Raw genomic sequence first — 25,034 nt, 5'->3', positions numbered from 1 at the left:
ACAAAAAGGAACAGAAAAACAGATGAAGAGCTACAGAAAACCAGCGGCTATTTTTCAACAGCTCAGATGTGGTAACGAGCCTGTACTCTTCTCCCAGCTACCGGTGACTTTTTTTCCTTTTTTTTTTTTATTAATATTTTTCTTTTTCCTTTTTTCTTCCCTTTTTTTTCCCCCCTTAATTTCTTCTGGAAGTTTTTGCTTCCTGGCACCCACTTCTTTGTGGCATAAGTGGTTTCCAGCATAGTTAATAGATTGCATGTTCTATTTTACTTTCTTTGCCGCGGTCAGCTCCTTTTCATCTCATAAGATCCTGCGACAACTATACAAAACTCTTCATATAATAACTCACGACTGAAATGCAGCTGCTTCTGTGGTGGAACACTGAAATATGTACAAGTGAAGTGCCCAGCGCAGGATGTAAAGGATACCAGATATGTCTGGAATGCCTGGGAATTTGTACTTTTCATCCCTCTGCTTTCATTGCTTCCATTTATTGGTTGGTAGGACTTTTCTCCCAAACCCACACTTGCTTTCTCTCCACTGCCTTTCTGCTTCTTGAGGAGTACACAGACGTTGGGTAAAACCTTCGAACGATAGCTTTGGTTTTGCTCTTTTGCAGGGAATACAATTTCATCAAAATTGGAACTCTTCCTTGGGAACAAAACTTCCAATTTTTTGTTAAATGAAATTTTGTTTCAGCCACTGCTGAAATCCAATTTTGACCCTGCTGAGTAGATACAGATGCAGAATGTTTGTTTCATAAGAATTCTGATGACAGATATCATACTAAGAAGTTAAAAGGGAAGGACAGTTGTTTTTTTTTAATAAAGAATAACTTCAGGTCAGTAGAAGCCAAAAGACTAACACCTCATTTTGCAAATTGTTTCTAAAAAACGCCTTCATCCTGTTTCGTATTGAAAATAAAATCTGAAACACTGTTTTTTTTTTATCTGCAAGCAACGCCAAATTTTCAACAGCTCTTAGAATGCTGAAGCTATTACCACCTATTAATTCTGTGTATCTGCCTGGGTTTTGTTTGTTTGGATGTACTACAAACTTGCCCAGGTTTAAACAAATTGATTTTGCGTGCACTTGTGCAAAGCCTGCTATGTACCAAGTGTAGTGTGACCTGGCTTAAGTCTGCAATAGCTAAAATTATGCATTTGCCTTAGCAAAACCCATTGTTCTTTGTCTACAAAGAATTTGTTATAGGAACAAAACCCTAAGCATGTCATTTTTCTAATTTTCTTCTCTTCTGAGAGAGGAATTCTTCTCAAAATCTATTACATATACCCTCTCAGACCATGAAATGTGAGAAGTATCTAAGAAAAGGCTTTCTTCTGCTGGGGTAAGAGTCATGGGCTGGGCCTCTTGCACAGTGGGAGCTGCACCCCTTAAGCTGCACCTTGAGAATCCAACTGAGAAAGGGCTCCCACTAGTACCAGCAGAGCTGGAAGGTCCCTCACTCCTTTCATCTGGTGGATATATACTCTTCAGCTCCCCATGCTGGACCACAGGATACTTTCCATCAGGATGAAAACTGCCTAGAACTCCCATAGTCCAATGGTTGCATCCATCTGGAAGCCTAGCCCCTAGCCTGCAAATGTAATGTAGTTTTCATCCTTCTCTGCACAATGGTTTGTGTCCCGTCACAGCCTGCTTCTGGTCACAACGCTGTTTCTTGGTGTTGGTTTCCATAAGATTGTGTTCTTCCAGTAATTGAAGCCAACACCCATCCCACCCCACACCTTGAGGTACCTGTATGCCAAAACTTGGCACAGAGAGCCGGAAATGCTCCCAAGTTTGCTATTTGGGACAAAACCACTTCCCTCTGCACTCCTCTGGGCGCTGCTCTTGCCTCAGTTCTAGTTTCCTGCCTCCTCCAGGTCATCACAACACATCTTCATTCTTTCCCTTCATGGGCTCTGTAGCAGGTTTTTTTTTTTTTTTTTTTTTTTTTCCCCCTCTGCAGCTGTGCTGTGTCTTATTGATGAACACGATTGAAAACTGCTGCAGAGCAAGGTCTGAATCCATATGTTTCAGCTTGGTCGGTTGAGCCAGTTCTAAGAAAGCACGATCTCCCTGCAATTACAGCGCGTCCATGGCTCCGATACTATATAGCAAAAAACATTCATCATACTGTCTTCTGTTCCAGGTGCTAAGAAGAGAGGCCAATGTAGCTGGTATGTATCAACCGAGGAGGTGATTGATGGTCCTGCCCACATCCTTTGCTTTCTGCTTCTCACCACTTTGTCCCTTCCCTTAGTTTCTTGCTCGGTTACAGAGAGGAGCACTAGGAGAAAAGGGATGTTGCAGGGCTCTCTCAGCAGGAGACTGTAGTGATTTTTTTGTGGATAATTTGGCTCTGAAGCAAAGGCCTAACTCTCTATCTCTGTTCTTGTCCATCCCCTCCTTCTTGAATTCAATAATTAGATTTTAAAACGAAAAAAATGGTCCCACACCCTTCTTCCCTGTCTTCAAAATCAGCTGCCACATTAAAGCTACAGGCTCCTTTACTTCTAGTTAGAAAATTTGAATTTAACACAAATCAAGAACTTGTCCAGAAGCCTGACCTGAAGCAACCAGCAGTTAAGGCTAGGGAAAACATGGCAAGGCCCTCCCTTGATTTCAGGGGATGGTGATGGTTGTCAGCTCTGCGTTTTTGTTTTTTTTTGCTCAGCCTCCCTGCAGAACATGTGTGTGTTGTTTTGTTGCTTGGCGTGCGCCCACTCACCAGGATGGGCACGGAGGATTCAGCTGCAGGAACCTGACCAGAGCACAGAACCACAGCCCTTGCTGTGGCCACCTAGTGAGCACTTTATGAGCTCCAGGAATCAAGCTCCACACCAGTCAGGTCGCTTTTCTGTAGCCTTACAGCTCTGGCTGCCTTTACTGTAACTGGTTTGGCCACTCAAATGCCATCTGGGCTAGCTGGACAGATGTGACTGCAGCGCAGTGGAGAGGGCAACATCACCACGTGTCACTTGTCTCCTCTCACTCAAGTCTAAAACATGCAGAACTAAGAGCTGAGTTTCTAGCCCTCTTGTCACCAGAGGCTCTCACTACCCTACTGCCTGGCACCAGCCTCCTGCCAGCTCCAGCTGGTCCCCTTGCCACAATAGCAGCCAAAGGCCAGCCAGGGAAGATTGCACAACCAGGCCTTGATCTGTATTTTCCACTGCTCAGCCAGCAAACCCCTCCTTTTTTCCAGCCCAGCTGTTTTCCATCTCTGCTCAGGAAGCATGCCCTGTTTTTGATTCCTGGGTCTTGCTTTATGAAGCAATCATGGGCAGGCTGTCTGGGTGGAACGGGTCACAAAGTGGCTGCGGGATAACTCTGGATTCTGAAGCCAACACAGAACAAAGGGGAGCTTTGCCAAGGCTCAGGTGAGCCTGGGGTCAGCACACAGACAGGCTACTGACGCAAGCATGAAGGCAGGGTTTTCTTTCTCTGGGCCACAGGGTTTGAACTCCCCCCTCCCTTTTCCTCTCCTGCCTGCCTGCCACAGCCTTTTCCCTGCTAGATCCACGTTTCGGTAACAACAGCGGGTGCATGGGTGATGGTGTCACTTTTTTCTGCATCTTACTCACGCAGAACTAGACCGAGGTAGCTGTGTCTTCTTAGGCCGCCAGCCTCGTGTCACTCGGTTAACAAGCTGCCAGCCTGTCCCCCTCCAGGCATCCTGGTTGACTGTATCACAACACACAGCTGCAGCTTGTAGCCCTGCTGTTACAGACACCTAGCCCACGGCGCAAGCAGGGGACGATGGGGTGGCAGGCCATGGGTGGAGGCCTGGGATGAAGCACAGACCCGTTTGTGCTCCATTCGGGAACACCAGCAACCAAAACCACCCTGGCATTGCTCATCTTGGCACCCTCCCCAAAACACTAGAAATTAGCCAGCTCCCTGCTCATATCAAGCTGGAAATTAACTGGCTTCCTTAAGGGTTAAGGCATTAGTGTTAACACCATCTACATTAACTAAAAATAATGTGTGCAAAAAGGTCCGAGTTACAGCTGTTACAGGAGTCACACCTTCACTTTGCTGAGCCCTTCACGTGTGAAGTGTGGTCCTTTGCTGTAAAGCCCTGTGAAGTGTCAGTTCTCACATGTCTTTAGGCTGGAATTGGTTGAAGGGGCAGTTACAAAGAACAGCCTTGGAGCACACAAGAATCTGCTCTACAACAGGCTTTGAGATCACCAAGGGCAGAACAACCTTTTTCTTCCCAGAAAGAGCTAACAGCAACTTCTAAGGCAAAGCAGCTGAGCACTGCAACCAAACTGCCTGGCTCTGCATCTAGGTAGAGGCAACAGACAGAAAAAGAGAAGGAGAGCAGTGTTCCACCTCCTTTTCTTTAACAGATTTACGCTCGATCAGTTCCTGGCCACTCTAACTGGTTTAAGTGTCCACACAAGTGACTTACTGCCCTACGAGGAAGGATTCAAAAATCAGCTAATTGAATCAGGGCTGTCATCACACAAGCCACAGCCTGCAGCAGCAGTCGACATTTGGGCAGCAACTAGGGAATCTGCTGCTACAGCTCCTGCCTTGCTTTTAGTGGGAGTCTTTGTTTCAGGGCTGGGGGCATGGGTGGGAACTGGAAGGAGGCAAGGAAAGCAAGCAGGCTGGGATGTCTCTAGCAGCGCTCTGCAGTCCTGCCCAACAGACGGATGCAGCCTGCTCTTCCAGTCTCTGCTTCTGAGCAGAGCGTGCCACTCACGCCAGGTTGTGCAATAGCAGTTTAGGATGTGTACAAATACTGGCAGCGGGAGAGATGTCAATTCTTGGTGTAAACTCTGACCTAGCCTGGCTTCGAGCCACAGATCGCCGTGGATAGGTCTATATGTGCCAGAGCTTGTCACACGCTCCCTGTGCACTCTACCCTTCCTGACAAGGTCCGTCAGGCTCCTCCTGTGCTTTGCTTTATGTGTGTACACAGAACGCTGTTTATGAGCACTCTTGTCCTCTTCATTTCCTTTGAAGGCAGCAGAAGTGAGGGGGATCTCCATTATTTTAGAGAGCATTTAGGTTAATCTCCTGAACTCCTAACAAGATGGATATTTTCCAAACCTCTTGAACACTGTGAACACTTTCTACTGAGGCATATTAATTTCCCTTGATTGAGTTCGAGTGCCTACCTACTCTCATTACACTTTTGCCCTGCATGGTACTGTTCTTCAAACTACTGCAGTGCAGAGGGCCTCTGATCAAGAAGTCCTCATCAGTTCCTGACCCACAGCACAACTGCAGTGTCAGTTAAAAAAACAGTTTTCAGAAGGATCACCCTTCTGTCAGCATCAGCCCAACAGTGCCTGATGCGTGGTCTATGGGGCACATCTTCCCAGCAACATGGCCCTTTCACACCCTAGGAACCAGTGAGACAACATTCTTGAGCAACAAAGGGAAGCCTGACACAGTGGCACATAAAATGAACTTGTTAAACTTCTCCCCTGCCATCTTCTTTCTGCTGGGCTCTGATTTCGCCTATCTCCAATGGCAGTACCTTGCTTTTACCTTCACCCATATTTTCTTAACTCAGTGTTACAGTTTCACTTTGTTTTGTGTGAAGCACAGTTAAAAAAAGATTACAGAAAAGGAAGACCCGCTTTGTTTTGATTCCAAAGGTCAATTTTTTTCATTTCTTTTTTTTTTCTTTCTCTTTCTTTTGAATTTTTTTTAGTCTAAACAAGAGATGACATACCTTTTGAAAAGCAGCTTTCAGGTGGTTGCTTGTGCCCTGAGAACGTATGCACCTGGAAATTCCAGTGCTTGAGAGAAGCTGAAGATCAGTCCACAAATGTTCTTGCTGCACTTGGGGAGGTAGAAGATGGACTGGATTCCATGCCTCAGTCTTCCCTAGAAATGACAACAGAGAGCATCAACACTGGAATATAAGAGCAGACTAAAAGACCAGGATTCTTTTTCTTTAATAACATATCTGAAAGAGCCTTCCACCACCTCTCAGTAGAGTTGACTCTTCTGAGACATTCAGGAAGACAATGCTTTGACAACCTCTCAAATTATGCAGTATGCTAGCGTACCTAAGAGATCTTTTAATACTGCAGTGATGTTACCTGGCCAGAAGCACAAGACAAAGTTTTTCCAAGTCTTCGTAGCAAATAGACCTAGTCCTAAACGCATCGTTATTGGCTTCTTCCACCTGTCTCATTAAGCTTGGAAAAAGGACAGAATTAAAGTGCATTTTTTTAATATGAAGCAAAGCCTGACCCTGTCTGCTGCTGGAGAGCACTAAGTTCTTCAGACAGCACAGGAGTGCTTGAAGGAAGGATCTGCAAACACATACGAAAAGATTTGCAAGCAATCTCTGAAGTCTGTTACAAAAGCCAGAAAAGTTTAAACTGTGCTGCCCTACAAAGGAGGCCTGTTTTGGGCAAAACTCGGTAAAATCCCATCTGAACCAGGACTGTGTCACTTATGCTGATGGAGTTGAACATGTATGAACCATGGAGTGAGGGAGAAAAATTCAGCCTTTTACATCTTACATGATCATTACCTTGGTGCCTGCTCTAGCCAAAGCACTCCCCAGGGCAGCTGAGGGGCTGGCTGGTTTTGAAGTGTGCAGAGCAGTAAGGAGAGTTAGCAAAGCTACGTCAGGTTGCTCTATGCCTTATCCAGTCACATTCAGAAAATCTCCAAGGATGGAGCTTTCACAGCCTTGCTGGGTGACCTGTTACAGTACTCAATGCACTCTAACTGCAAAAGCTTTTTCCTTATATCCAATTTAATAGGTAATTCGGTGGGCTGAGGGGGTTGTCTAAAATACCAGCCTTACGCTTTCCTCCCTAACTTGACACGTTGGGGCTCCAGACCATAGGGAAAGTCCCACGGTGCCACCAACACAGAGGGAGCCTGCAGTGTAATTCTGTGTGGGTGCACAGGCTGCAGAGGCCCAAGGGTCTGGAGGTGAGGACAGACACAAGAACTGCTAACTGGCTGGGCCTTGTCTTTGTTCCCAAGGCCTGTACAAGCCATGCTGCCAACCATGCGTGGTGTGCACATTAGATAATAGTTGGAAATGTTTTTCCTCCAGAGGCATGTTCTGTGCTCATGGTCTCTGCTGCTATGCAGAGAGCCAGCTCTCCTTCTTCTTCCTGAACTTTGTGAGCCCGGGACTGAGCAGAAGTCAGCCCACGTAAAGGCTTCAATGGGCTTCAGATGTGAGGCTGCTTCTGCAGGGCACAATCCTGAGCAACAAGCGTGATAGAGCCCACAGAAGGAGAGACATGAGAAGCTCTGTAATACTGAAAGCAACATATTATCCTCTTCTGATCTGGGACAGCTGAACCTCAGTGGCTTTATTTCCTTCTACACTTTAAGTTACAGGGAAATCCACATTCAGAAAGTAGCAGTTGGAAGAATTCAGCTAGTGCCACCATATCTGCATCTACTATGCTTTTATGGGTACGCAGGGCCTTACTTCCTTCTGATAAATGGGTGAAGGGAAAGGCCAGGCATTGGACGTGTATTCAGATGCTGCAATTTATTCTCCTGGCTTTAAAAGGCTCAGTTATAGTAGGGCTGAGAGCCAAATACAACTCTGTCTTGAGCTATTCCTTCTCCTCCCCCCCGAAGAATGATCTTTAAGGTCTATACCCTCACCTCCACCCAAAATGACTGCCCTGATTTATTTTATGCTTTTTGTTGTTGTTGTTGTTTCCTTTTAAATAACTTCTAAGCTTAGCCTTTGTTTGCCAAGCTTTCAGCCTGGAGCAAGATTTTACAGTTGAATTATAACCTTCTCTCCTTCCCCTTGAAAAGAGGTGTTTTTCTGGATATGCTGCTGTCCCACCCATACTCACCTAGCTGCGGGGAGGCAGGGGAGATGACAAGCTTTTTACAGATCGGCAGCTCAGAGTTCAGTGTCGCAGGCATGGGCACACATCTGGTTAAACCATTTCCCTTATATCTTGGCTCAAAATCCTTGGCTGAGACATCTCATGGCAGCAGCCGTGTCCAGGGAGCTGAGAGGGAGGGAATAAAGGAGACAAAGTGGTTAGGTTTCTCAGAAAGGGAATGGCTGTGGGCTGGAATATAACGAAATGCCAGGACTGCAGAGTCTGCTCTCTCAGCATGTTACAGGGTTTTTGACTCACGGCAGCATGATGCCAACCCACACTTGAAAAGCCCCCTCTGAAGCGCGGGGAGCAAAAGACAGAAGGCTGCTGAGGCCAGCGCCTTCCACAGAAGGAAGGAATGGGTGATGGTCTGAAAAGGTACTATAAGCTGGAGCCTCAGACAGTTTTGGATACTTCTCAGGGGTTTCAGTTTCCCCACTCAGACCCCAGTAAAACCTGAAAATCCCTACTCAGCTGCCAATGCATTCCCAACACTGAGCTGAAGCCAGGCAGGCTCTGGAGAAGACATTTCAAAGCACGCAGCGTCACCTCCCCAGCTGCCTGCTTTACCAGTAGGATCCAGTCCCCTGTGCTTACTCACAGCATGCCTAAAAGTGTTATCTGTGGTCCAGGATGGGGTGTAGGAGCACGAAGAGGAGTGAAGTAAGGCATATTTGGTGGGGAATTCCCTGTGGATGTGTCAGACCGGGACGGTAAGTCCTTCACTGGATTAGGGATGTTTCTTGTACGTGAACTGGTGCCCAAATTTCTCTGGGTTAAGATCTTTTATTATTTTTATCAGCACTCTCCTCCTCCCACACGATCAGTTGACAAGAAAGGTTGCCTCTCCTCGCTCCAGGCAGGCTGCCTGCCTGTCTGCCACACTCCCTCTCCTCCAGCATTGCTCCATGTCAAGGAGCCACCCTAATGTGTAACCTGACATTTTCAAACACGCTGATATTGGCAGCGAGTTACGTGATATGCTAGGCTTTATCCACCCTGCACAGGTCTTCTAGAAAGGCTACTGACTTGGAAGGAGAATGCCCAGCATTCAGCATAACAAAAAGGCCACTCCTGGTGCTGAGCACCTCTGCAAGGACAGAGCTGGACCCAGGACTAACTCTGAATTTGAAATGTGAACTCTGCGAACTTCAGGTGTGAACAGCCATGGCAAGGCTCAGAGGTAAGAAAACCACAGGGCAAAATGCATCTCTGTTGCTTTCCCCTGTGAGTTCGAATCCAAGTGAGGGACAGCAAGAGGAGCTCCTTCCTACATGCAAGCTCTCAGCTGCATGCTAACCCCCACTGGTGCAGGGAGTCGCAGAAACCAGGGACAGAAAGGGAGCTTCTGCTCTGTCCATCTGCTTGCTTCAAGGCAGGACAGTTCAGTCTGCAATCTGAGACTGAAATTTTTATACCCTGCTTTCAGAACTGCCTTTGTAGACCCTGCAGCCACTGTTGCACTTTATTCCAGGGCTTCATTAGCCTTAGCGCTAGGAAGATTTTTCCTAATGTCTTGCTGTAGTCAAAAACCTTGACATTTTGTCCTATATGCCCTGGGTATGGAGAACAAATTATACCCATCCTCCTTGTGTTACTTGTATTGTCCCTCCAGCCCTTTACTACTTCATGATGTTATCGCATTGCTCCTTCATTCTCCTTGGCTCAGAGCCTCAGGCTCTCTCCGTTCTGCTCATCGAGACCTCCTCCATCCTCTTCTCATACCTGCAGGCAAATGCCAAGCTTGCTACCTCAGCAGAGAATGGCACAGGCCCACACTTTGGGGGCAGGGACTGAAGTGCAGTTGCATGATGGATTGCCTTAAATAATAGAGCTGGCTTAGAAATTTCCCCTTTCCATTGTCTCTGCCGTGCTGCAGCTCATCCCTTTCCTCACTTGTGATTATCAATTAGTCTGCAGGCTGTGTTCCAGCACAGCCTGGACAAATATACCTTAAAAAAGACGCGTGGAGAGTTGTTGTTAACTGGGATATTTTCAGAGACCTACTGAGAACATTTGAAGCTGGTTTCACCTCCCAAGCAGCTTACCAAACTACCCTTTAACAAGTATTTTGCAAATGTAGTTACTGAATCACGGAGTTTGGAAGCATCCATGGAGACTGCTTGTCCAACCCCCCTGCTCAAGCCAGGCTCAACTACAGCAGGCTGCCCAGGAGCTCTCCAGTTGGGCTTTGAGGATCTCCAAGGATGGAGATTCTGCAACCTCTCCGGACAACCCCTTCCTGTGTTCAGTCACCCTTACAGCAGAAATCACTGAGAAGACTGTGGCCTCATCCCCTTTATCCCTACCCATCAAGTGTTTGCATAGATTGGCTAATCAGGTCCACACGGAAGAACCTGCTCTTTTCTTGCCTCCACACTTCCTTTTCCCACTAATCCGTGCTTCAGTGGGTGAAGCAGATTCCAGGTTTCGGGAGCTGCCGGGGTGAAACATGCAGCTAACAACCCTGGGGGAGCCCAAGTGTTTGGTGGCTCCTGCTCTGGTTGAGCCTACATGACCAAGGCTGTGGTGCTAACGCTTACTGTACTTCGCAGTGACAGAGGAACACGGATGCAGCACCACAGACGTCAAAGCCAGCATCAGAAGACGAGGGTGAAGCAGCGCTCTACCGATCTTCTGTATTACAATCTTGACAGTCATTAAAAAAGGCAAAAATAAGCCACCATCACGTCCATGAGCCTGCAGGGTGATAAATGCATAAAAGACCGTGCGTGAGGAATCTCATGATATCTGCCTGAATCTGCAGACAGCCTGAGAAGCACAAACAGCCTCCACTTATCTCAACATAAGATAACTCAGGACCACAGATCTGGAAGGGGTAGGAATGGGTAAGGCTGCCTGGTATCCTTCCCGAAACACAGGGCTTCTCACCCAGCCTCCACACCGCCACCCCAGCTTTTCCAGGGAAGGAGGACGTGGTAGCATGGAGACAGAGATAAGGAAACTGCTCCTCCCTGCACCCTCAATGCCTCCGTGGTGTGCCAAGATCCCAAATTGCACTAATTTGACCTTGCCAGACTTGTCAAGGAAACAATTACCTGGGTCTTTGCCCTTGGGCCTTTACATTTACTCCAACCCTTCCAAGATGTATGCACTTGTGTGGCTCCTGCACACCCCGACATGATAGGAATGAGTTACAGGCAAAGAAGAAAGGCTGGGACATGCAAATTCTTGGGAGGTTTGCTGGAGAGCAGAAGACAATCCCAGACCTTTTTTCTGCATCAGGTGAAAACTGTTACAAACCATGGAAACTCGTAGCCTTCCCCCTCATCTGGGAGTCTGCTTCTTCCCTGCAATATTTATGTTTTCCTACATTTCCCCTCAGTAATGATCTAATCAAGCAGAATTCTTTTGGTATTAATCAGAAGAGCAGGGAGACACTTCTGTGGTTACTATTATCAATTGGGGATGTCAGGAAGACTTTGACAGGATTACCCTTGGAATTTGCCATTTATTAACCAGGCTGTGAGCTAACATGGCAGGGCTGGGGTGCGGCTGCTTTTGCTTTGCACATGGGAGATGGCTTGTTTGAGGGTGGGGAAGCTGAGGGTGGTGGAGCTCTGTCTCCATCTGATTCAGAGATCTCAAACAGCTGCCCTGGCAGCCCTGAGATATCTCTCCCCATCTGTACGTCTTTCTTTGCTTTCATCATCTCTTCCCATTATTGGGAAACCGTCACAAATCAGGCTGCACGCGGAGCTCGGAGAGCTTGCACCACCAAGAGTAGGCTTGCGGTCCTGACCCAGGGAGGATGGGAGTGACACCCTGCTCACAGGGTATGCTGCTACGGGAGGCCAGAGATAAGTGCTCCAAGCCCTCAGGCCAGAGCTCCAGGAAAGAGAAACTGGGTTTAGAGGCATTAGACTTGCAGAAGCAGCTGGGATGCAAAGTAGGCACACGCGAAAATCTAGCCAAGTCAGGAAACAAAACGAAAAATTGCTTCTCTCTCCTTGAAATGTAGGGCTGCTGTTCACCCAGCACAGACAGAAGGTTAAACGTGGTAGGTAAGGGACAAATCCAATCAAACATAAAAAGGGAAACACAGGTCAAAATACAGCTGCAATATGCCCACACCCCTCCAAAAAAGCAGGTTTTGCTCCCATATTCCAGTGGCACCAGACATTGTTTACTGTGCTTCACACTATTAGATGGCCCTGGCCCACGGCTCTGACCCTGCAGGGCAATTTTTGTGCTGTTTCAAACCCCCAAATCACAAAGGCATTGACTGAGAGCTTTCAGCAGCTCCCAAAGTTTGTGCACCACAGTACCTGTCACTGCATCCACATATCCCACAGCACGCATTTGTCATGAGTGACTCAGTGGAGTAATGGGACACACTGGGTCCTTGCAGAGTGTTCAGACACTCTGGAAAAGAAGCATTGCTCTTCTAGGCCTGAACATTGAATATTGAAAGGCAAAAATGTTGGCATTCATCTCTAAATCCTGTCCTGCCTGGTCAGCTAAAGAAAGAATTAATGCTAGAATCTAAAATGCTGCAGGAACAAAAGCAGATCCAATCCATAGTTTCCTCTGCTTCGATACACACAGAGAACTTATTTATATAACTCCAGCCACTTCAAACATTGCACTGATGCATAGATAGGGCCTTGAAATCTCAGTAGAATTTGTAAAACGGAGTTCCTAGATCATAAACCAAGGTCTTGCATCAGCCCTTTACCATTTATTCAGCAGGAATAGAATGAACTGAAAATTCAACTGCTAGTCCATAATTTCTCATGTTGCGTATGGAAAAACCCATCAACTCATGTCTCAAAATCCAGGTGTGAAATTCCTTCTTCCCAATTTGTTCCAGCAATTGCTCAGACGAGGGAACATCCCAGAAGAGGTACTTCTTCACTAGGTACTTTCACAAGCCTGGCTTCCAAACCCAAATTCCCTATGTCGTCTTCCCAACGCCGCCTTCTTCACCTTAAGCAGAGCACTTAGTCCTTGGTTTAGAGAGAGGGCTATGGGTTCTCCTTGAGGCAGCTGGCTTCGTCAGAGATGTCCACCCAAAAGATAACTGAAAAGCCAAAAAAACGTCAACATAAAATAGAGACTCAACCTAACAAAACTGCTGCTGATATTTGGGAGCACAAACCACATGCCTCTTGCCTGAACAATTTCCAAACCATAAATGGTGTTTAATGTGGAAAAAGTCATAAATGTACAAAAGTTACTTCTAAAACCAAAAACACAGAGTTTTTTACTTATGGCTTTGATGAATGAAGTGTTTTCTATTCTGGCGTCACGCTTGGCGCTCTGAAGAACCTTTCTGCTAGGTGGAAATTACCGGCACTGCGTGTCAGTGTGACCACTGGCTTTGCAGCAGACTGGAGAGCGCCCTTCCAGGTCCTAACATGGGCTACTTGTGTTGACTACTCAGCAAAATGGAGTACGTTCTCCTTCCATCAAAGGTATATTGCAAGAAAGAGTTGTGAAACAATACTAAAAGGACTTAAAATGGTGCTGTCCGTTACGTTCTTCCGTGCTCTCCATTCGGAATTGTCTTTCAGCTACACGTTCTTTACTGTCTGTGCAACCCAGCAAGAGATAATGCATGAATAAATCACACATCAATCACAAGCAGCTCTCATAAAGCAAAGCGGATTAAGTTATTTCTAAAGGACACAGGAGTAAAAGAAAGGATGCTCTGCTGTCCTCTCCATTGCTGTTGATCTGCAGACATTTCCAAGTACGTTTCCAAAACTATAGTTAAAATTAAGTTTTTAAAGTAAACAGCTTGCACCGGGTGCCAAGATTGCTTTAAGGCCAAAACAGACAACACTGCTTGTCTGGCACACGCGTCACTTTCCAAGCAGGAAATCCAACAAAGCTATAACACAACAGACATCATTTGATAGTCTCAACTCAGACGCCCACTTGGCACTGGCAGTAACCAGTCTTCCATCAACAGGATCCAAAAATGATGCTTGCCTAACTTGTTATCATGCAAAACATTAATGGGAGTATCTTCCTCTTTTGAAGTCCATTGGAACTGGAAATGTGGGCTGAAAATGCCTGGTACACAACCACGCAGAACAGCTGAGAACCAGCCTTCCAGGAGAGCAGCGCGCAGAGGAGCAGCAGCAAGCAGAGCTTCGCAGCCGTCTGTGCTGTGAGTCACATCTACACACGGTGCTGGGAAAACCTTACGGGAGGTCCAGCCACTGGGAATACAGGGAAGCAAAGCTAATAAATACTTGATATATTTGTTTGAGTAGCTGGAAGAGGTCAACGAGCCTGGAGCTGCCCTGTCAGCTCTCTGAAGGCAACTAGTGGCCAGTCAGCAGGCCGCAGGTTTGAGCACTGCTATCGAAGCCCTTTTCTTTTTTTCTCACTGCCATTTATTTTGCACATTATGTAATCCCAAACTTTGTCTTTTCAAAGGATCTTTTCCTCTTTATGCATCAGCATGAGGCATGGGGTCACATCTTGACCTGAGGTGAAAGAGATCTATATTAACACCTTCACTTACCAACAGCAGTGACTTCAAAAAGCTGAGAGGGGTAGTATAAAAGCTGCTACAAGACTGCACGTATTGCTGCTCATAAACATATATATGAACCCCAACACCAGATTCTCAAGACGAACAGCCTTGCTATCAACACCTGAAGATTCATAGTTTTCCTAGGCAAACAGGGGCTGTTGAAAGAAACACACAGCTGAAAAGGATACATCAGCACCACCACCATTTGTTTAAGCATATTCCTCTGTGACATCCTAAAGCCTTGCCCCTACTCAGAGAAAAAGCATGCTACCTACCACTGGATCTTTTCGAGCAGGTCCTGATAGCTGTTTTCATCATTTCTAATAGCCAGTGACTCAGTTTTCCTTTCTTCCTCTTGCACCTCACTCGCTGCATTAAACTGGCTGTCAGTGGCTCAAGGCCAAGTCTGGCCCTTTCTGACAACTCGCTTCAGTTTTGCTGTTCAAGCACTGCTCCTGGGACAGGTGCCCAATAAGTGCTTTAGAAACCAGTGTTTACTATTACTGATCGGAAGAATTTCTGGAAAAATACTGTAACATCCATGACTTCTTTTTTTTTTAATCGCTGTTATTACAGACGTGCAGTTTTGGCATGCCAGCATTTTCAATTCACCTCTCCTAGGGCCCAGCACGCTCCAGGTTGCCATTCTCTGCACTCGCACAATGGAGTGTGCATTGCCTTGGGTCTAGTCCTGCCCACATCCACGGCAGTGTTATTCCTGGGACAATCACATTGGGAAAGAGTTAGTAACGTGCTCCTTAAAGCCAAGTGGTGAGAACTGAAGTATTTCAGAGGAAATGTGTTCCTTAACATACCCACTGTAGCATAGATGGTCTCTCCTTATGGCTGGAACTGGGAACCCCACATCCTTTGTGTCTCAGCAGACACCTAAATCCTGAACAGGCAACAGAGCTGACTGAGTGCCCTACCGGCTCATGAAGCTCTCTCACTCTTTTTCACTGTCAGTTTATTTCACTATTGACTTGTAACAAGCTTTCTCCCCAGCCTAAACAACTCGTACATCCTATCAGTGACTGCTGCAGGTAGGGCAGGGTCCATACACATGGTGAGGTGTCAAACACCAGAAGCAGCAGGAATTAGCTCAAGCTCCACGTGAACGATGTGGCGTTCTTCATCAGTGACAGTTTTGTTTTACTCTCTTGCTCATTATTGAATGCTGCTCCTGCTTCTCATCCTCTCACAATGGGTCTATGTCTTCAGACCTTGTGCATGCCCCCCAGTAATCCAGGCATGGCTCCCATGCTCATACCTGGTGCTTGCTTCTCATCACCTTTCCTGTTTTTCCTATCCTCTTCGCAAAAGGCTCAGACACTTTTTTCTTTGCTTTTTGTTAGCTATAATACTTGTCTTCCTCCCACTTATTCGAAACTCACCACCATAACAACCCAACGTGCCACCACTGTCCGCCTCACAGCAACAACCTCTGAGCACTCACTCCTGGATCTGCTACGGAAACAAGTATTGCTGAAAGAGTTTTCTGGGCATCTCACAGCTCCTCACCTGCAGCCCAGGGGCTAGCGATGACGAATTCAGTGGTCAGTTGTTCAAATGGATGAAGATCCTCACCACTGTAATGCCACACACTTTTTCCCACTTAAATTTACTGAGCCTCAGCTTTAAGCCACTGAATATAACACACCAATTTTGTCCTGATTGGGCAATTTCATTATCAAAGCTGCACTCTAAGCAAGTACTAACAGATTAGTGTAACATCCGTATTCTTTTCTGTAAACCAAATGTATTGGTAAAGGATTGATTAAGATTGATTCTGGGTTATCAAGTGCAGAAATCTCCAGCTCAAAACACTTAGAGCAGGGACAACAAGCACTGATAGACCTTTGAGTCAATGGAAATGTGGGGATTATTTCCACCAGCACTGGTGAGAGCACTGCCAGGTTTTAGAGCAATAAAGAGACACTCCTGAACCCCAAATTCCTGTAAAGAAGGAAATGATCCTTAGACTGGGCTTGAAGCTTTCTAGTGAAGAGGCAGAAAACTTTGTCCTGTTGCCCTGCAGACTTTGTTTGGTGACTAAGTATTCCTGAGTATCTTGTTAACATGCCCAACGATCTTGAAAGCTGACCCTTTGCAATACGAAGTGCGACAAAGAAACAAGCTCTTGAACAGGAAAAAAAAAAAAAAAAGGCTGCGTGCCCCAAGCACTGTAACCCGAATAAAGGTGCTTTCTGCAGGAACAAAGATGCTTGTACACAGGTGCCTGCTACAATTGCTGCTCCTTGAGGCAGTGGGGAAAGTGCAAGACGGCAACACTGCTGGGAATTGGGCAGCACGGGAGTTTGAAGCAGGGAGGCTCTCGCTGCTTAGCCTCGATTTCACAACAGTTCCTGAAAATTTCTGAGTTCCAGGAGAGCTGCCCGACTTCCTCTGAGCCGCTGCCTCCGAGCTGCGTTCGCAACACTGGCGGCCTGTGTATTTCAGGAATGCGAAAAACTGGCACAGTGAGGTCTGTGATTCAGCCAAGATGATGTGTTGGGACATGACTGAAGTTAATTAAAAGGAGCTTAAGACAGACAGACAAAAAAAAGAGTTTGCAAGACTTCTTAAAGAGCCAATTAATTATTATTTGTGGCTGCACACGCCAGCTGGGCCACAACATGGAATCTCCCCAGCCCTTACCACTCACCTCAGCGCCTTCATACAAAGCCAAAAAAAGCCCAAATGCAGGTCAGCTTTCGGGAGCTCTGGGCCAGTGTCTTCACACTGTAGCCAGGTAAAACTTTACTGAAATCAGCAGAACGGCATCGTTTACACCCACAGATTTAGGGTAGGTCTTACTGGTGAACACAGAAGCAAGAAATGAGCAGCATCTCCACTGACATGTAAAAAAGCATGGGCTGCTCTGGAGCCAGGTCACCTCGTGCCATCCATTGTCTTTGTGCATGCGGACCGGAAAAAGGAAGGACGGTGTCTGCCTGGAGAGAGGGTGGGGGCAGAGGACAAATGTGAATTTCATCCTCTCTCGACTGCATGATAGTGATCGTTTTCAGAGCTGCATGAGGCACCCACATGAAAAGAAGCACAGTTTCACACAACACACTTCCAGAGCAGTTTCCCATAAGGAATTCAATGCATCCTTAGCAATTTCCTACGACCCCGAATTCCTCTGACTTTCCAGAGACTCCACATCAGTAACTCCAAATCCTGACTCTATGGCCCTGCATCCTTCATCACCTCCCCAAGACAGCAAAGCAACGGTGACACAGCCCAGCGCGTAGCAACCTCCTCGCTTCCAGCTGTGCTCACTGAGCACCGTCCCAGAGGCAGCAAGCAACAGCAGGAGCGAGCCTGGCCACAGAGCTGCCTGGCTGGGCACGTGGCTCCAGCTGCCCTGCACAAAGGCAGAGCCATGCAGCGCGAGCGGGCTGCCTGACCAAAATTTGCACTTCTCATCCTCCCGAGGAACAGACCCCCCTACGCCCTGCCAGTAACCACCGAGTATGTCTAACAGGAGGCTGCAAATTTTAACAGAGGGGACTTTTGGCTTCGGCTCGCTGTTGTGTCACTGGTTGTGGCAATTAGAGCTCGCGAGGCTGCAGCGTGCGTGTGACTGGCACGGCTGCTCCCCTGCTCCCCCCGGTCGGGGCGAGGAGCCTCCTACCGCTGCAGGCCCCACACCTGCTGCTGCAGCCCTACCTGCACGTCTGCCTTGGCAGCCCCTGTGGCATTTGCTGGGGTGGGGGTGGGAAGCCCATGGTGTCATTTACACACAGGTTGAGCAAACCAGGTGCAATCAGCTTGGGTTTGGCTGAAGAATCCTCCACCCTGTGCAAGCTGCTTAACCCCTGCAGTGCCGAAGCTTTCTGCACGCCCACGGCAATGGGAGCGTGAGCCTGCAGAGAAGGAAGCACCAAGTCGGTCGCCATTCCCAGGATCCTGAAGGCACCACAGGAGGGGCTGGTCATATTAAAGACCTGCTGCCTAAAGACAATAGCCAAAGCTCCATCTGCTGTACTCGGGAAATTATTTTAACCTAAGCAATGAAAGCACACAGTACGTACTGTGAAACCAACTGGCACTCAGGTCTGGTTCCATTGCCTTGTGCTACCTGCCCTGGGACACGTTCAAACAGTGCCTGGAAACCCTCTGAGGAGCTCAGCACGGGCACCAACGTGTTCCAGGTGTGAGGGGCAAGCAGACTGCAACTTGCCCGCTCCAGGAGGCTGCAGTAGTGCTTCTGGTGCTGTCCTGGTGTGATGCTGAGAGCACAGGGAGTCTTGGGGGTGGCTTCAAGACCCAGTGCTCGGTCACGCTCCATGCAGGTTGTGTGCAGAAAGCGACCTGAAAAGCATCTCCTTCACACGGCTTTGCAAATGAGCCACCTACTGCAGGCAGGAACACAGACACTGGAGCATCAGTAGATAAGCTGTGGCACTTCTGAGCTGCGTGTACCCCAAAAGCACTTCACATGTAGCTAATGACTTACAGTGAGGGGTGGATGGGGCCTGCTGGGCAGCCCAAGCCCTCAGCACGGGGAGCAGGGCGGCAGTGCCACTGGACCAGTCTTGGGCATGGCTGTGTGTTCAGCCCAGCTCCATCCTGCATCGAGGCAAAACCACTGGGACCCATGGTCACCTCTGCCCTGCAGCTCACTCCCTGGAACACCAACCTTTTGCCTTCCCACCCACTGAGCCCTCTGGCTGCTGGGGTATACATCCCGCTGCTCCCCGACAGGGAGGTTTTGGTACGTGGTCTGTAGGGGCTGGACAGTGATCCAGCCCTGAGCTCGGTGTCCATAAAGCCCACTAAGGGCTGCTTACTCCCGGTCTGTTACGCTGCTCAAAATGAATACCACCATGACAAAAGCTTACGGTGGAAACCCCTATGGGAAATTGCTGACTGCAGATCACTCAGGCTGAGAGGAACGTGTTTGCAGAAAGCCCTGAAACGGTGGATTTTATTTGAGTTTCTATCTCCAGTTGTTCTTCTAACCCTTTCACAAAGGCTTGACGAAGCAGGGGAGGGACTTGGGGGGAACTCCTGATTGAAAGTAGCTTAACACCTTGCTGGATCCTCGCCAAGCACGGTTTTACGTTAAGAACTCCAAACGAGCAGGGAAAACGCTTCTCTCGACCCCTGGGGGGTCAGCGAGAGACCCAAGCAAGGCAGAGCTGGGATCTGACACAAAAAGACAGGGCTGCTCACCTCATTCAGGGACTGAAGCCCCAAGAAAGGGGCACAGCTTCCAGGAGGGGACAAAGCCTGCAAACCCCACAACAAAGGCTACTTTTCAGCAGCACATAAAAGAAGGAGGGCCTGGCTCTGCCCCTCCAGCCAGACCCCACCCCTCGCAGCGTGGAGGCCTTCGCCAGAGCGCCAGCCAAATCTAATCAAGTCTGACAGACAAGACAAGGCGGACAGCCGCTCGCCTTCGGCACCCCCAGCCTCTCCTCGCCCACAGGCCTCTCCCCCTGCCCACGGGGGTGCTGCCTCGCTGGGAGAGCCCACGCCAGCCCCATGGCACCTCAGCCCATGGGGCCGCCTGCCCCGAGCCACCTCCAGGCCCTCACCCTCTGGAGCGAGGCATGTGCCCAGCCATGGCCCTGCCAGCCCCGGGGAGGACGCAGCAGGAGTCTGGGAGCAGAAGCCTGGGACCGTCGCTGCCCCCAGCGTGCCCGATGCTGGGCACCCACCGGTGGGTGGCACGTAGCCGGGGGATTCTTGGCCCCCCAGGTCCTTAGGGTTTCATGCAAAGCCTGGCGTTGATTCAAGTAAACAGGAACTGGGCCAGATCCTCAACAATACGAGTTTTCCTTCAGACAGAAAAAAAATAAATAAATGCAAAGCTTTAAAAGAGTTTGTTTAAGCGTTGTTGGGACAAACAAGCCGGTGTAGATGGTGAAGAACAGCTTAAAGCAGTCAGACCTGTCCTGTAATAGCAGGGAAGGCCGAATATTTCCTAAAATTGCCCCTCCTGCATTACCTACTCCGCTCCTCAGGTCAGGGCTCAGTCTGCTCCGGAGCAGGGAGGAGGTGGGGGGGAGAATCTACAAAGGAAAGCTGAATAAGCATTGCTTGAAAGGGAGGAGGCAGGAATTCACCAAAGAGAAGAGGAGGAGGAGGGGGAGACGGCACAGGCTGTTTTTAGTACTGGCACCACCTTAGTCTGCAGCGGCCAGGAAACTGGTTGGAAGCCCCATGACTTGAGCAAGACACCCGGACCCAGGAGCCAGAAGAGGAAGGGACTTGGCAGAAATTCCCCTGCAAAGCAAGGAATCATTTCTGCAGCACAATATTCAGCTTGGCCTCTCCGCAAGCAAACCCTGCCAGATACCTGATCATGCCACCAGAATATTAGTGCTCTGCTCCCCTGCTGTAATACAGCCATGAATCTTCCTCACCCACTTCTATCTTCCAGTTGGTCTCTTTTAGTCAGCTCCCTCAGTCCTGATCTTCCTGCACTGCCCTGGGGCCATCACAGTGCTCAGGGACCCAGAGCAGCCCAGCTCCCACCCCCTGGCTTCCAGCTGCCCACCCTCATTCCTCCCACACTTGCCCTTTGGGCACCGTTGTCACTTCCCTGTCTCCCCCCCTCCATCAGGAGGCCACAGCTCACAGCACATGGAAAAATACTGCCCTGGACTTGCTAGGGTTAAAGGCAGAGAGGCCAAGCATCAAAGAGCCAACTCAGGGAAGCTTTGGCACCAGCAGGAAGCTGAGATAACCTGGCTGCTGCACTGCTAAACTGCTGCAGTTTATCTTTACCCTTCCTCTCTGGGACCAGCTGCGTACAGCACACACCACGGCGCAGTGGTATAAAGCCCCGGGCAGCTGGAACGTCTGCAGAGAAACACAGCAGATACGGCACTAATATAGCAGCACATTAATTCTCTGACTTGCCATACAGAAGGAGGCTCCATAGCAGGCAGCTGGAGTGCCTGGCACCCATACCATCACGGTGGCGTTGCACTTCTCCTATCCATCCTGCAGAAACGTTTGTGTCAGGGGCTGGTGGTGCCAGCAAACACCATAAAGGCAGTCTGAGAGGTTTATACACGTGCCAGCTACAACTTCAAGAAGAGAATACCACTTCAGATACAGATAAAGCACCTAAAAGCTTCACTGTACAGAAGACAGCCGTGTCCCGTTTTCTGAATGTGGCTCTTTCAAATTCATAAGAAATGAAGCAGGACAATTTTAACCTTTTAAGACATTTCCCAGGGCAAAACAACACACTGAATAATTTCCCTTCACTATAACCCATAGAAATAAAAATATCCCTTTTAGAAAAAGCTGTAATCAGCTGCATAGTGCATGTGTATACTTCTCCCCAGCAGACACAGAAAAGATAAATCTACACTGGAGTCATAGTCCTGTTTTAACATGCATCTAACAAGGCTGTCGATTCTAGTCCAGCTATGAATATCTGTTGGTAGAGGAATAAAATCCTAGCTAAAAGTTTAGAGCTAAAACATAACTGCCCTGGAAACTTCTTGTTAATGAACAAATGACTGTGTAAAATGTACACTAGCATTTACAATTGTATTTTAATTATCCTCTCTGTTGAAAAGAAGCATAAACATACCCAAATCCACTTGGAAGAGCTCTACGGGGAATTCTAAAAAATGAGACAGAAGAAAGCAAAGTTCACTTTGGACCTGATGCTTGCCACACTGTTTGAAGTTACGCAGAAACAGCCCCTCCAGCAACAGTTCTGGTTCCAGACCTTCTGTCCAATAACTCCTGCTGCAGACCAGACCCTGCATTCTTCCCCTTTTAAAAGAAATGCTTGCACAGGGAAGGCCTTGTGCCCACACCACAGGCTGGGTAACACCAGCAGGCACAGAGGATCTACATTAAATGGGTTTGATCGTGGCTGAAGGGAAAGACTGATAAGCAGGAAAGTAAGTTCAAATTTGTGTTGTTGGCTACTTTAAATGAGAACAGGTCCCTGTCTTTGGGTCTATGCCTAGTTTTTGCAAGCTAGCTGGGTTCTCATCCTGTCTTTCCACATGCTCACGCTGGCTATGAGTATAAGGCTCCTGAAAGGTACCAGATGTTTGGGGGATTGTTTGTTTGTTTGAACTCCCCTTGCAAAAACAACAATTAAAGAAGGGAAGAAGATTGGATGACTTAAGATTTACTTTCCAGCAGGGTGTGACTGAAGCAGGGAGGTAGCTTAGTAAATGCACTCAGGGAGGACTATAGGAAGGAACAGAAAAGTATGGAGAAACTCAACAAAAAAGGAGCAAGAAGGATAGATGTTTCCAGACATTAGTGGGGTGAAAAAAGGCCTGGAAGGGAAGAGACAGGAGTTTAATCCCTAGGCACAGTCTAAAAAGGACCCAGCAGACTGACAGCGGAAGCAATAGGTGAGAAAAGTGAGGGCAGGAGACAGCTCAGGAAGCTGGGCTCACTTTGTGATGAGCAGTCCAAATGTTGTGCTGGAACCTGGTTGGGTTAGTCTCTGCTGTGTTACTGAGGATTCCTCTCTGTCCTTCTAGAAGTTTGTAGCATTCAAGAGCTGTCTTTTACAGCGAACTTGTTACGCCTGCATGGAAGATCACAGTAACCAAGGTGAGCCACAGAGCTGTTGTTGGGGGTAAACCAGAAAAGGTGTGAAGGTAAATATGAATAAGTGTCAAAGGAATCCAAATTGATCCTGGGCTGTGGGACAGAGACAATCCAAGGAGGAAAGGATAATGTAGACAAAAGGAAAGCCCTGGAAGGAGAAAACAGAAGTTCTTTGAACTGAAATTCTGCTTTCCTTTAAAACACACACATTGCAACAGAGATGCGCACACGCACGCACACACACAAACAAGTCAAGTATCCACATGTACACAGTTGGTTCTGGATATTCCTTCTTTCTTTAATTGGTCCCAGGTGAGGCATCAACAATCACATCTGGAAATTTTTATACAAATGGCAGGAAAGCCAATGACTCGGGTCACAAATATTTCACGCTCTCTCTTTGCCAGAAACACAGGACAAATGTGGTTTAAATCTGCCTCCCTATAAATACACACACTCACACTTGCAGGATTCTCTGCTACGGCTAATACTTCTGTATGCAAAAGCAGAGCTGGTCAGCATGCCTCCCATCTCACCCAGCCTGGACGTGGTCAGAACTGAGAACCTGGATGCTGGGTGACAACCGTGGCCCAGGTCAGCTTCTCATTAGGATAAGGCTCATGAGATGGCAAAGACAACCAAACTGACTGTAGATACCAAGCACAGAATCAAATTACATGGATGAGCACTTTTAAAGGCTGCTGCAGCCTCAGCCTTCCAGACCCAGATTCTCCAAGAGACCACAGGAGAGGCACACCCAGCTTCTGCCTGATGTGCAAGCTCGGCATAGCTTTCAAAAGCTCACCTTTCAAGGAAAAATGTTGCCAGTCATCCTTCAGTGCCCACCCTTTCTTGCCTCAGCTGCTAACAAGCTTGCTGCAGAATGGTGGTGGCAGTAGCTATGCTGTCTATCCAGTCATATTCAAGAAGAGATTGCTCTGGTTCTTGCCGATGATACACCAGTTCATCTAACTAGTTTGACCTGGTGTGCACTGGTGCTGCAAAATGTTACATCAGTTCAACACATCTCGGTAGCACGGACATCACTCTCAGGCATCAAAGTCAGGACTCAGATCAAGCCTTAACATCAGCACTGGTTCCTACCAGTAACAGTGCATTCAGCTTCATTTTGGGATGAAGCCTCAGAGAATGCTCAATATCCTCAGCGCTGTCCGTGTATGAGCATTACAGCTGCAAAGGATGCTCACAGCTTCCTTACTGTCTGTGACATCAGTGCTCCCAGGACTGAAGAGATGTTCTTCTCTTTTCTTTGGTATTAGCCAATTCTTACAAGAACCACAACTTCTTTGGTTCTTTGCTCTTCTGAGACGTCCTGCTAGCGCAGATGCTTCTGTTGGTCCTTCGCAATAAATGCTGATTTAGAAGTCTCCTGGGTGCGATGGAGCGTGCAAGGAAGGCAGAACTGGGCAGGAGCAGTTTACACACTTCTAATGAGGCAACTCAGATCCTATCTATGGTAACTTTGTGTCGCTCCAGGGATAAAGAGACTGCCGAAGTGACTTAACTATATGCCAGAGGGAATCTCCTACTACTCCAAGCAATCCATTTGGCAGTTTTTCATTCCTTCTGCCCTCGGCATAGTGGATATGACAGTAGCTATTTACAGAGCTCTGCCAGCCCCTGGGTAGGAAGATATAAGTGCACTGCACTGAGCTGCAAACCTACAGCAGCCTAGTGCCTGCAGCTCCAGGATGATGAAGCTGCTTAGTAGACTTAGAGCAAAACATTCTCCCTCACCAAGGAGACTGCCCACAGCTAAAGACACCTTTGAATATGCTTTACCTACTTCTGAATGCCCACTGTTATGCTTCATGCCATCAGAATCTCTAATGGACAAGAGTTAACAGCACCCAGTTACTGCATCTCTTGTTTTTTTGTGCTTGAACCATGGCATTTAGCTAGAGCACCTGGCCATGTTTTCCTTCATCTAAAGCTTTAAACCAAGTTGGCAGGTTCCACGTATGTTCAAGCAAGAGTTGGCCATGCAAGCAGAAGAGCAGAGCAAGATGTACATTCCCTTGAAGTCAGTGGAATTCTAAAGGAAAAGCATTTAAAATTGACAATTTAAAATTGACACATACAATTTACCTCTA

At 47.8% G+C, this 25,034-nt stretch overlaps 1 long non-coding RNA gene across 1 annotated transcript; it reads left to right on the top strand.

Annotated features, from left to right (window-relative positions):
• Nucleotides 1–1,924: 1,924 nt before the first annotated feature.
• Nucleotides 1,925–21,397, top strand: LOC119718629 (uncharacterized). Its single transcript, XR_011803738.1, has 4 exons — nucleotides 1,925–2,183; nucleotides 5,681–8,569; nucleotides 8,864–9,039; nucleotides 10,412–21,397. It is a non-coding gene; the product is annotated as an uncharacterized lncRNA (long non-coding RNA).
• Nucleotides 21,398–25,034: the final 3,637 nt, after the last annotated feature.

Source organism: Anas platyrhynchos, chromosome 16 (genome assembly GCF_047663525.1).
Source record: "Anas platyrhynchos isolate ZD024472 breed Pekin duck chromosome 16, IASCAAS_PekinDuck_T2T, whole genome shotgun sequence".
Lineage (NCBI taxonomy): Eukaryota > Metazoa > Chordata > Aves > Anseriformes > Anatidae > Anas > Anas platyrhynchos.
This window is presented reverse-complemented; position numbering and strand designations above follow the sequence as displayed.